At 40.3% G+C, this 12,387-nt stretch overlaps 1 pseudogene across 1 annotated transcript in view; it reads left to right on the top strand.

Annotated features, from left to right (window-relative positions):
* The first annotated feature begins 297 nt into the window (after positions 1 to 297).
* The window catches only part of LOC101588943, a 14,369-nt pseudogene continuing 2,279 nt past the window's right edge, over positions 298 to 12,387 (top strand). Inside the window, exons 1-2 of the transcript XR_001117294.2 lie at positions 298 to 301; positions 9,182 to 9,185. The product of XR_001117294.2 is annotated as a dynein light chain Tctex-type 1 pseudogene (transcript). The remainder of the gene's footprint in view (positions 302 to 9,181; positions 9,186 to 12,387) is intronic.

Genomic DNA, 12,387 nt, shown 5'->3' with positions numbered 1-12,387 from the left:
TGCATAGCCCAGGACTTGGGCAAGGTACACTTTGTTCTCTGTCCTAAAGTGTGTAAACAGCCCCATCTCTTTCCCTTTGCTTTTTGCTAACTGCTCAATTGATTTGCAAACTGTCTCAGTTACTTTTCTCTTATTGCTGGGACAAAATATCCAACACCCAAAATAAAGGAAGAAAAAAAGGTTTATTTAGCTCACAGTGAAGGTTTCAGTCCATACTCAGCTGGCTCCAAGGTGGAATGGCATATGGCATCCGGCAGCAGTTCATGACAGTGGAAAACAGCAAAGAGCAGAGGGAGAGGCAGTGGCTGCAGCTCCTAGCAAGCTCCTCTCCCCTTCTCACATTGTACTGCAGATTAGCCACCCAGGACAGGAGTAGTGCTCACACCCATAATCCCAGCATTGCATCACGAATTAATCACAAACTCTAGAAGATGCCCCATGACTGCATGAGGCTTTGCAGGAACATCTAGACAAAAACCATGACACAAACTATGTGATCTGAGAGTCTTAATTTGTTCCATGAGCCCTTCTGGGATATGGGGATAATTTTCAGGGTAGCATTCTGGGAGGTGGTATTCTGGGAGGTGGTATGAAATCAGATGGGTGATAAAAGGTTAACAGGAAGAGAAGCTGTGAACGCAAACCCTAGACAACAGATTCCTGAGTAATACTCAAGGATTCACAGTCACATAAAATAGCTTTAGGACTTGGAGCCACACATTGCTGAGTTTCCTGCCCCAGTGTATGCATCCCCATCTATTCAGCTGAAAACAGAATCTGAGAGTCAAGGTGCCCTGAGCCCCACTTATAAGTGCAGGAGGTTTTGAGGGGATGTGCAGAAGGTGCAATGGCTTATATCTAGAGCTCTTTCTCTTTTGCCACTCCCCTTTGGCCCCATGCCACCCTGCCTTGGAGCCGGCCAACTATGAACTGAAGCCTCTACAACTGTGGGGCAGAATTTCCTCCTCACAATTGTGCATATCAGGTATTGTTTCTCAATGACAAGAAAGTCACTAAGAAAGAACATATTTAGCGAGAATTTGTTAAACAATGAAATACACCTTTAGAGCCAGCACAAATCACACCTCCCGTGAAAATCTCATTTCCCCCACAGTCACACTTTTTCTAATGCTCGTGCATTTAAGGCAGTTGCTAATAGCTGGTTGTGAGAATTGCTTCAATAGTGCCGCCCCTTCAGAACAATAGCTGTATTCTGAGCAATGGCCCTTCTGAACAATGAAATACATTTGTAAGTAGTTAACAAAGGGATTCTTAAATAAATATTGTCTCTGTGACATCTGGGTAAAGGAGGCAGAAGTATTATTCCTAGCTACATTTTTCTAATGTTCAAACTGAGTCACAGAGGCCACCTGAGAGTCACACACTAATAATAAGTGACAAAGCAAGACAAGGACTAATCGCTTAGGCCTTCTGATTTCTACTTTTTAGAAACAATTCCGACCCCCTTCATTTTCCTAAAAGTAAAATTTTACACAAACAAAGGATCTACAATCTGAGGCACAGGATCTCAGGATAAATCCTGAGGGGATTTCACTGACCTTATCAGACCCAAAAGCTACAACTCTTGTTGCACAGGTCCTGCTTTACCTTGGTCTTAACCATCCAGTAGAAAAGTATGAAGACAAAGTATAGGAAGTAAATCCATGCTGTTATGTTGAGCTGTGGGGGACTCAGGTCAATAATTTCTGATATTGCCAGTGAAGCGGAAGCCCCAATACTATTATGGACTACTGGACTCTTTTAGAATATTTTGCTGAGTTTACACACCTATAATATTCAAATAACAGAACTAAACAAAAAAAGGGGATACAGATGAATGTCCATTTTGTATCTGTGTATTCAAAATGGTTAGGATAGATATATAGTTACATTCTCTTAATGAATAGAGGGATTTGTTCTAATAGAGTTTGTAAATAGGATATCATGTCTGCATCTTGTACAGCAGTTAACCACTAGGAAGAATGTATGCAATGTGTTAATTATTGAAACTGTCCTACCAATTTGGTTTGAAACTGTCTCGTTGCTATTTATTTCTCAATACAATTATGGGAAAAATAAATAAATAAATGTGATAGGTAAAAAGAAGAGAAGAATTTTCAACGCTGAGTTATAAACATAATTAAATGAGTGATTTATTGATATGAGATAAGCTATCTAAGAACTGTTAGCTCCAGACTATTTCTACATGTGATACAAACATGTGACAGATTCTTCAGTAAATAATAAATTCTAACATAAAAAATAAATTAAATAAATAAATAAAAGAAACCGACCACAAAAAGATGGTCTTAGAACTCAAAGTAACTCAGTGTAGACATTCACTATGACCAAAGTTCCAACTTAAAGAATAGAAAATTTTAGTTTTCTTTTGTGGAGAACCTGGGGACACCCTATGGAGACAGCAGGCAGTAGAACTAAGTGGAGAAAACAAAGAAGCTGAGTTTATGAGCTTGGGAAAGATGCTTCAACACCAGGTTCCAAGAGTCCCAACTATACACTGAGGTAATAGATCTGCATCCATTTCCAGGAGTCTGAGGCTAATCTGTCTGATGCACAGCAGCCAAGGGTAGAAATTCAATTTGGGCACATATTTGATAGAACAATAATGTATGCTGGTTTGGGGACCAAGAGTGCAAAGATACGAGAAACTGTACAAGAAAGCTCACTGACTGTTTCCTCTTGGGAGCCTCCATAGAGTGTGGGGAACTTGCATTCATTCTCCTCTGTGTCGTAGACTGATTTCTAAAGTTCACGATGTTGTGTACATATAATTAAGTTAAATTCACTTTCTGCTCTTTCGAGCATTGACTATGTGTTTCTCCTCTTCATGTCTCTTTCTATCCCTTATACAAAGTGAGCATGAATTGTTCCCTTGTTGGAAAACGAAACAAAACAAAAAAAGTAAAATTTTATTTGGCTAGTAGCTTATCAGAACAGAGGGAACTTATACACTTCAGAACTGAACATTTTTACATTTTCTTTTGGGAGATGAGAGAAGGGAGTTTTTCCTAAACTTTCACATCCAGGTAAGCATAAAAGTCAAAGGATAAGTGGGGAGAAATCTGACAACAATGAGCTCAGTCTAGTTGGCAGAGGATGCTGGGGAGATGCTGGGGCCTGATTCTTGGATCCAAAGAGTACCCAGAGATAAGCCAGAGGCTAGCTTTACATAGTCAGTTACTCAGACTTCCTGCTGGGGCAAGGAAATCTAGCCATGCCAAGGACTTCCCATCTAACTTTCAACCAATATGGATTATTTGCCAAGAACAAGGAACCCTTAAAATCAACCTGTCTTGGAATTTTCAAGGAAATCAAGAAATTAGCCTACTAGTGTTGCTTCTAATACAACATGCCGGCCTAAACAGGACTTGCCTCCCCCTCCTCAAATTACATTGCCATGAACAAAGCAGGGAAGGCGTAGAGCACCGCACATCACATACAGCCTTCTGTGGTCAGAAGCTTGACAGGTTTCTGGAAATAAAGAGGTGAGATGGAAATGTACTGGCAGATGAAACGGAGGAAGAAGCCACAGCTCAGAATGTGCATAGAGAATGCTATAGCGAAGGCCAGAGCTGGTGTGTGCATGTCAGGGGCTTGGGATAACTCTGAGGTCCAGGTCTCGGGAACAGGGCTGAGGGAGGGAAGTGGAGGGGAAATCAGGGTGGTGAACTGAAGGTCTAGCGCGAGAAGACTTGGACAGTCAGGCTACCTTCTCACACTTACTTTTCGAGAGCAGCACTAGGCCAGAGGATTGTTTCTAGAAAAGAGAACTGAGCCTCACTTGCTAAAGAGCAAGTAAAAAAAAATCTTAGAACCAAGACTACTGGCTTGTGTCTAGCACTTTCAGTGCATTCCCATCATTTGCCTGACTGCGCAGGCAAATTCTTTTTTTTTAACCAGGAATCAAACTCAAAACCTTATGCCAGGCAGGTGTTTATGCTGCTGAGCTATGCCAGCCCCCATTTTTTTTTCTTTTAGAACCCCAGTTCTTGCATTAGCTATATTCCAACCACTCAAAAAAAAAAAAAAAAAGAGTAAATTAACTTCCTCTCTTAGCTGAGAGGTGGTCACCTAGCCACAGAGAACCACCTCATCTTGGACTTTCAGCCTCCAAAACGGACCTAAAGGAGCCCTTTTATTTTTAAAGTACTACACATTAAGTATTGTGCTCTAGAGACAAAAAACATAGTCTAGATCACCTCTCTAACAGACAGAAGCAAAGAATGAAAATGGTCCAAATACATTCACTCTCCAATTATACCCTGGAGAAACCAGGGTTTCTAAATGGTGGCTGTTGCCAGCAGGTTAAGCCCCCAGAGACAATCTGTCTCCTGTCCTGCTCTGAGCCTTGTCCCTCCACTTTTCCCAAGAGTGTGTGTGCTCTCCCACATCTATACATCTCCAGCGCATCTAAAGAACATGGCACGGGGCTGAAGAGATGGCTCAGTGGTCTAAAGCACCTACTTGAAACAAGCTTGGCAAAGCACAGGGACCGCTGTTCGATCCCCCAGCACCACATGCCAGCCAGCCCCGCCCCCTGGTGGGCTGAGCTGGCCACACACACACACAATAAATAAATGTAATAAATAAAAATAAATAAATAATTAAAAAAATAATAAAAAAAAAATAAAGAACATGGCAGGATGCCATGTGCCTAGAGTTCAGCCCTAGCTACTTAGCCTTCTCTCCGCCCCCTCATCTACCCACTATAATTTGAACATGGTCATCCCCCAGAGGTTCACATGCTAGAAACTTGGTCCCCAGTGTGCCAATACTGAGCTGGAGGGGTGGGACAGCGGCCAGTGCTATCGAGCTATGTCACAAGGGCACTGTCATGTGAAAGGGTCAGTGCTCTGTCATGGAGTGAGTTAGCCACTGGAGAGCAGATGGCTGCAAAGCAAAGCCATCCATCTGCTCACCTCTTCTGCTCACGCACATTCCCCTCCCATTTCTCCACCACACTGTGGTATAGGCAGGGGTGCTCACCTCAGAGGCCAACCACAGGGAGCCACCCCATCTTGGACTTTCAGCTTCCAAAACTGAACTAAATTAACCCCTTTATTTTTTTTTCATAATTTTATTGATGAACAGATAGCAATAAGACAGTTTCAAATCAAACCAGTAGGACAGTTTCAATAACCAACACACTGCATATATTCTTCTTAGTGGTTAATTGCTGTATAAGATGCGGACCTGAGATCCTATTTACAGACACCATTAAAACAAATCATTCTATTCATTAAGAGAATGTAACTATATCTCTATGCCAACCACTTTAAATACACAGATAAAAAATGGACATTCATCTGTATACCTCTTTTTTTCTAAGTTCCGTTATTTGAATATTATAGGTGTATAAACTCAGCAAAATATTCTAAAAGAGTCCAGCAGCCCATAATAGCACTGGGTCTTCTGTTTGACTGGCAATGTCAGAAATTGTTGACCTGAGTCCCCCACAGCTCAACATAACAGCATGGCTTTACTTCCTATATTTTGTCTTCATACTTTTCTACTGGATGGTTAAGACCAAGGTAAAGCAGGACCTATGCAACAAGAGTTGTAGCTTTTGGGTCTGATAAGGTCAGTGAAATCCCCTCAGGATTTATCCTGAGATCCTGTACCTCAGATTGTAGAACCATTGTCAGTGTCAGCCATGTGGATGAGTCACGGCCATTGCTTGGCCAGTGTGCTCTCTGTGAAAGCCTGAGAGAGTGTTTTCTCTCCATGTGACTCTCCTTAGGCACACTCTACGTCATCGATCACTTTCCTCTTTTGCCTCATAATCTCCTTGATCAGAAAATTTGGGACACTACCGAGGTACATGACATTACAGTACGAGTTCTCATATGTCCTGAGTCTTAATTGACCTTAGAAGGTTAGGGCCAAAATGTTGGCTTTCCTTGTAGCCCTCCTTTTTCTCTAATTTTGGTCTGCAAACTTAGGTTGTTAACCATCCAGAAGACAAGCTTATTGTTATTATCAAATGACTTAGGCTATTAAGCTTAACCTCACTATCTCTCTACATTTCAAACATCTTAGGCATAATAAGGAACAGGTATTTTTCATCAAGTATTGATATGTTGAACTTTAAGTCCCTACATAATATGATAAAAAAAATTAAAAAATTAGATTATATTTTAAAAATAGGCATAAAGAATTATATACTTCTCATGTTTGCATATAAGTCCAAAAATCTCACCATATACAACCTTGAAGCAGGACAGTCCCACAATGTTCCTTTTCCTGTCTCTTGCTTTCATTCACCACCCCCTTCTTCTTGAACATCCACCTACCTGAGAGACATCATAGCAGTAACTGGCATGTCATGACAAGCAGCCCATATTCAGAATACCAGAATGACAAGCACTCCAAACATGAAACTACTATTACAGATTACCATGTGCAGTGCAGTAGCTTAGTTCACAGGTATCAGTATATATAGTTAGTCAGGGTGAAAATCTTTCCAATTAACTGCTAGATTAAAAAATCTTTTGAAGATTCTCAGGATCATTGCCTTGCTCATCTTTTACATATAACTGTATGGCTTGACATTGTCATGTTTCCTAGCTCTTCTCCTTTCCCTCTCTTGATAAGTTAGTCCTTGAGATCCTGCTTTCCTTTTACTTGTATTGTATCTTTCTATTTGTATTTCTTCTTTTGAGTGCTTATACTAGGGAGACTATACGATATTTACACATGTGTGTCTGGTTTATTTCACTTATGAGTATATGTTCAAGTGGCATCCACTTCAATATAAAGGCTTGCAGTTTATCATTCTTAATAGCTGAATAATACTCCATTGTGTAAAAATACCACATCTTTCTCAACCATTCCTCAGGTGATGGGCATCTTGGTTGTTTCCAAGATTTGGCTATCACAAATTGTGCTGCTATAAACATAGGCACACATATATCCCTATGATAGGATGTTTTCAGATCCTCCAGGAAAATTTCCAGTAGAGGAATATCTGGTTTAAAGGGGATTTCCAGACCAACTTTTCTAAGGAGTCTACATACTGATTTCCATAACGGTTGCACCAGTCTACTTTCCCACCAGCAGTGGAGAAGGGTTCCTTTTTCCCCACAGCCTCTCCAACATTTGTTGTTGGGTGATTTCTTTATGATAGCCATTCTTTCTGGGGTGAACCCCTTTATTTTTTAAAGTACTGCACATCAGGTATTTTGTTCTAGAGTCAGAAGACATAGTCTACAGTGAAGTCTGTCCATCCATTCCTGTTGGTTTTAGACTGATAGCTTCCATTCAATGGCCAGCAGATGTACATGATGAGCAGCTTAGGGCTTAGATGATCGAGCCAATGTTTCAGTGGCAAGAAGACAATGTAAAAATAATTTTCATGAGACTACCTAAGAGATTTGAGACAACAATGCTTAGAAAACCTGGGGGGGGGAGAGCAGAGAGATAGCTCAGAGCCATAAGCACCTACTTGGCAAGTGTAAGGACCCAGGTTTGTTCCCTGGCCCCACGTGCCATGTGGTCTCAACTCCAGATGCCCAGGTGCCCATCATGCAGCCCTGGAACTGGGCATGGTGGTGCATGCCTGTAATCCCAGGGTGAGTCAGGAGGATCTCTGTGAGTTTGAGACCAGCCTGGGGGCTACAAAAGTGAGCACAAGGCCAGCCTGAGATAGTGAGACCCTATCTCAGAAAAAAAAGAAAAGAAAGCCTACAATGGGCTTGCATAAAGGAACAATGAAAACTACAACAAATAAGTGCTTTCAACTTTTTAGAAAGGCTTTAAGAAAAAGTTAAAGCAATCTTCTGAAAGTTAGCACAAAGCCAAAGAAATGAAAAATAGCAACAAAATTCTAAGAGTCATACTGAGGATTTATCCAGGGAGGTATTGCCCCCATATGAATTTCAGAAAGCAAAATAGTAAAACTATAGAGAAAAAATAGGAAATAAATAATAAATGACCTGAAGAGGAAGAAAGATGTGTAGTTTTTGTTATGGGTCAACTCTGCATAGGAACCAGATCAGCCAGATAGAAATTTGAATAGAGTCTTTTATTTACTGAGCTCAGGTCCATCAGCCACTTCTCTCGCAGAAGAAGGCTGATGGGCCCCAAACGTAGGTAGCAAGGGGGGTATTTATAACAGAAATCACATCCAGTTTGGTAAGCAAACTTGTTATCTAGTACAAAACAACAGAAACTGCATTCATTTGACACAGTTGCAAACTGTTCATAACTAAAGGGTCTTTCACAGCTTAGTGATAAGTGTATATTTTTACAAGATACATCTTAAGCTGACTACGTTACAGGAGATGGTTGGGGAGGGAGTTTGTGTTAGCTTGGTGCCTTGACAAGAAACAGTTATTTATTGTTGAACAGCCTTGAGCTGAAAGGGAGAACACATTTCTTAGAGCAGATAACAGGAAGCACAAGGGGTTTTTATAATTTTCCACAATTTAGGCACAAAACTCTATTAACCCTTTACAGTTTTATTAATTATATAGGCTCAGCAAATTCAAAGAAGAGGAACAAAAAAGACCAACACAAAGATACATCATTGTGAAATTTCTCAATAAGACATATTTGTCCTAAAACAAAACAAAACAAAACAAAAAGTTAACTATAAAGAAAGAAAAATAAGATCTGTATTACGTGCATCAACAACAAAGGATGTTAGAAAATAATTCTCCACATTCAAAGGGAAAAATCATTTTGAACCTAATATTCTGTATATAGCAAACTCACAGTCTGAGGTAGAAAAGGATGACATTGTCTCAAATATGACAGCTGAAAGAAATGGTCTCGTGCAATCTTTTTGGAAAATTCCTTTTTAAAAGTAACCAGTAAGTCAAAGGAAGATTTTAAAAAAAAAAAAAAAAAAAAGATCTAAGGGAGAAAAGAAGGAAACATAAGATCTAATAAATGGGACAAAACCGAGTAGCTTGGGGCTGGTAAGATGGCTCAGTGGTCTAAAGCACCTACTTAGAACAAGCTTAGCAAAGCACAGGGACCGCGGTTCAATCCCCAGCACCACATGCCAGCCAGCCTCGCCCCCTGGTGGGCTGAGCTGGCCACACACCCACACACACACACACACACATACACATAAATAAATAAAATTTTAAAAATAAATAAATAAAAATTTAAATTTAAAAAAACTGAATAGCTCAATGTTTTAAAGTAAGTTAAGACTTGTACAGCAGATGAGGAAGTAATTAGGTCAAATTAAAACAATAAATTGGAGAATAAGGGGGGGGAGGTTTTGGTTTTGGTTTTGTTTAGTTTTTTGAGACAGAGTCTTCCCATGTAGTTCAGGCAGTCCTTAAACTCACTATGTAGCCCAGGGTGGCCTCCTACTCATGGCAACCTTCCTGCCTCAGCCTCCTTAATGCTGGGGTCACAGGCATGCACCACCGCACCCAGTGAGAATAAGCATTGAGAAGAGAACGTATATTGATAATCAAATCAAACAGATGCTGTGATGCTGTGAAATTATATATGTATTTTTGGTCCTTGGGGAGAAAAAGATAAATAGAAACACCAAGGGGGAGAAAAATTCCCAAAATAAGAAAGCCAAAACTCAAATGTGAAGCTGAAATTGCTGTGTGATTTCAAGCCAATATGTGAGTAAAAAGAAAACAAAGTCCCCTTGACCTTGGTGATTGGAGTATTCTTCTTTGTCTAGTTCAGCTAGTGACCTTTCCTTCTGACTGCACAGAGATGTTCTTTACAGAATTAGATGTGTGTGACTGATAATAATGTGAACACTTTTTATTAGTATCTCATTGTTATTGTAAATAAACACACAGGAAATGATAGGAGACAGTGCAAAATGGTGGCTAAGATCCTACAGTGATCACCTTCCTATAAGACATACCAATTACAGCAGCAATTCCCTTAACAAACTATCTCTACAAGATCTTCACAAGAGCTAAGCATGGGCTGGGTTTGTGGCTCAATAGTAGAGCTCTTGCTTCATTTGTATGAGGTCCTGGTTTGATCCACAGCACCATAAATAAATAAATAAATAAATAAATAAATAAATAAATAAATGGCTATGCAATCAATCCAGGTAGGAGGGTAGGGTGCCTAGATTTATTATAATAAAATGAAAAGACGCATTGTAGAAGGCAGGAAATAAAAAGTTGCCTCCTCTAACATCCAACTCAAGCCAGCTCAGTGTAAAGAGTGAGGCCTATGATTTAGGGAAGAGAGGGAATTAAGTCAAGGCCTTAGACTTAAAACCTAGCACCAAAGAAACCTAGTGCCGGCCTACAACCCCCTACCAAGAGTTCCATACCAGCACACTGAGCTGCTGGAACAGCACTAGTGAAGTGACAAACAGCCTCCAACACCCTTCCCCTGACCTCAGCCAGCAGAGAGGGGAGCAAGACTCCACCCACTGGGAAATAGGACATGAAAGTTAGCACAGGACTTTACCTTGGAGCTCAGAACTGAGTGCACCTTGGTGAGACCCAGTGACAGGCAGAAAATGAAACCACTATTATATCAAGGCCGGAGTCCACACACAGAGCCTCTAGTCATGCCTCAGCATGAGGGCAAGATAGACAAGCACACAGATGAGACAAATTTGAATTGTGTCCTTTAGCATTGCCAGTCTTAAGATATACACTCAGCCTGTGCAGGTCACAGTAGTTGTAAGACGTTACTGCAACTAAACTTGACATCAGCATTAGCTTAATGCCCAAGGAATCACCTCCACTAACCCCTCCCCCCAACTTGATGCAACAAATATTGCAAGGACAGTGCTTGCAATGCCTTTAGATCCATCTTGGCACCAGGAAGAGACCTCTGCCCCATTGGGATAGACTTGTGGTTCTGCTTGTGTCACCACCAAATAGAATGTAGGCCTGAATGCACCCCTAAGAGTATGTAGCTAGAGACTTGGGCATGACCCTGCTTAGCATTAGTCTTCGTAGCCAAAGAACTGTCTTCACCAACATTATTCCAACCTTGGACAGCATAGCATGAAGTACATGTCCACTCACTGAGAGTAGGACAGGGTAGGAACCACAGAATTTTGTTCTAGAACTCAGTACCAGGCAGGTAAAACCTAACACTCAGCAGATCCTAATGGCCACCCTCCCCAGGCCAGCGCACACAAGTAAAGTCTCTGGATAAATCCTGGTGCCAGGGAAACATATGTGACCCCAGATTACCAGACTTATCAGGCTTCTATTTGAACCAGCATCACCAAAGTCATGCAAAATTAATCTTTTTTTATCTTCAAAATTGAGGGAGAAATAACGACTTTCCATGACAAAGGATCTGAAGAAATTCATGACCACCAAACTAGCATTGCAGAAAACACTCAAGGGAATCCTAAACAGAGCCAGTGAGGCCAACATTACCTAAAAGCCCAAATGAAAGAGTACAGCTAACTCAAAGAGTAGTTAAACAAAAGGAAGAAAATAGGAATCAGTGCTAGAAAATAATACATTTCTGGAGGTTAGTAAATTGCCTTCAATAACAGCTCTCAGTATAATTGATCTTTAATTCCTCAATCAAAAGACACAAACTAGTAAATTGAGTCAAAAAACAGTACTCGGGGGTCGGGGGGATGGCTCAGTGGAATAAGCGCTTCCCTGGCAAGCACAAGGGTCTGAGTTCAATCCCTGGTTCCACAAAAAAAAAAAAAAAAAGAAACAAATAGTACTCAACTATCTGTTGCCTACAAGAAACATGCCTAATCCATACAGAGACACACAGACTGAAAGTTAAAGGATGAAAAACTATACCCCATATAGCCAGAACAAAGAGAAGGCAGGAGCAGGTATTTCAATCTCTGACAAAGTGGACTTCAAACCCAAACTGATGAGGAGGGACAAAGAAAGTCACTACATAGTGATAAAGGGAACAGTTCACCCAGAAGAGATAATAATTGTACACGTGTATGCACCAAATGTTGGTGCACCCAATTTCATGAAATAAAAATTACTCAGCATAAAAGAACACATAGTTTCTCATAAAATCATAACACGGGACTATAATACTCCACTTTCAAAAATTAAACAGGTCAACCCAACAAAAACATCAACAAAGAAATATCAGAGTTGAGCCATGCCATTGAACAGATGTATGTAACAAATAACCACAAACTGTTTCATGCAAAAAGAGTGGAATACATATTCCTTACAGCAACTTATGAAACAGTGTCCAAAACAAACTATATTTTAGGACATATAGTGTGTTTAAATGAATACAAATGAACTGAAAGAATTTCTCATATCCTATCAGATCATAATGGAATGGAATAGAAATCAATAGCAAAAGAAACTATAGAGGAAGAAGAAGAAGAAGAAGAAGAAGAAGAAGAAGAAGAAGAAGAAGAAGAAGAAGAAGAAGAAGAAGAAGAAGAAGAAGAAGAAGAAGAAG

Source organism: Octodon degus, unplaced genomic scaffold (assembly GCF_000260255.1).
Source record: "Octodon degus isolate 3935 unplaced genomic scaffold, OctDeg1.0 scaffold00134, whole genome shotgun sequence".
NCBI lineage: Eukaryota > Metazoa > Chordata > Mammalia > Rodentia > Octodontidae > Octodon > Octodon degus.
Note: the sequence above shows the minus strand (reverse complement) of the source record. Positions and strands in the feature narration are given on the sequence as shown.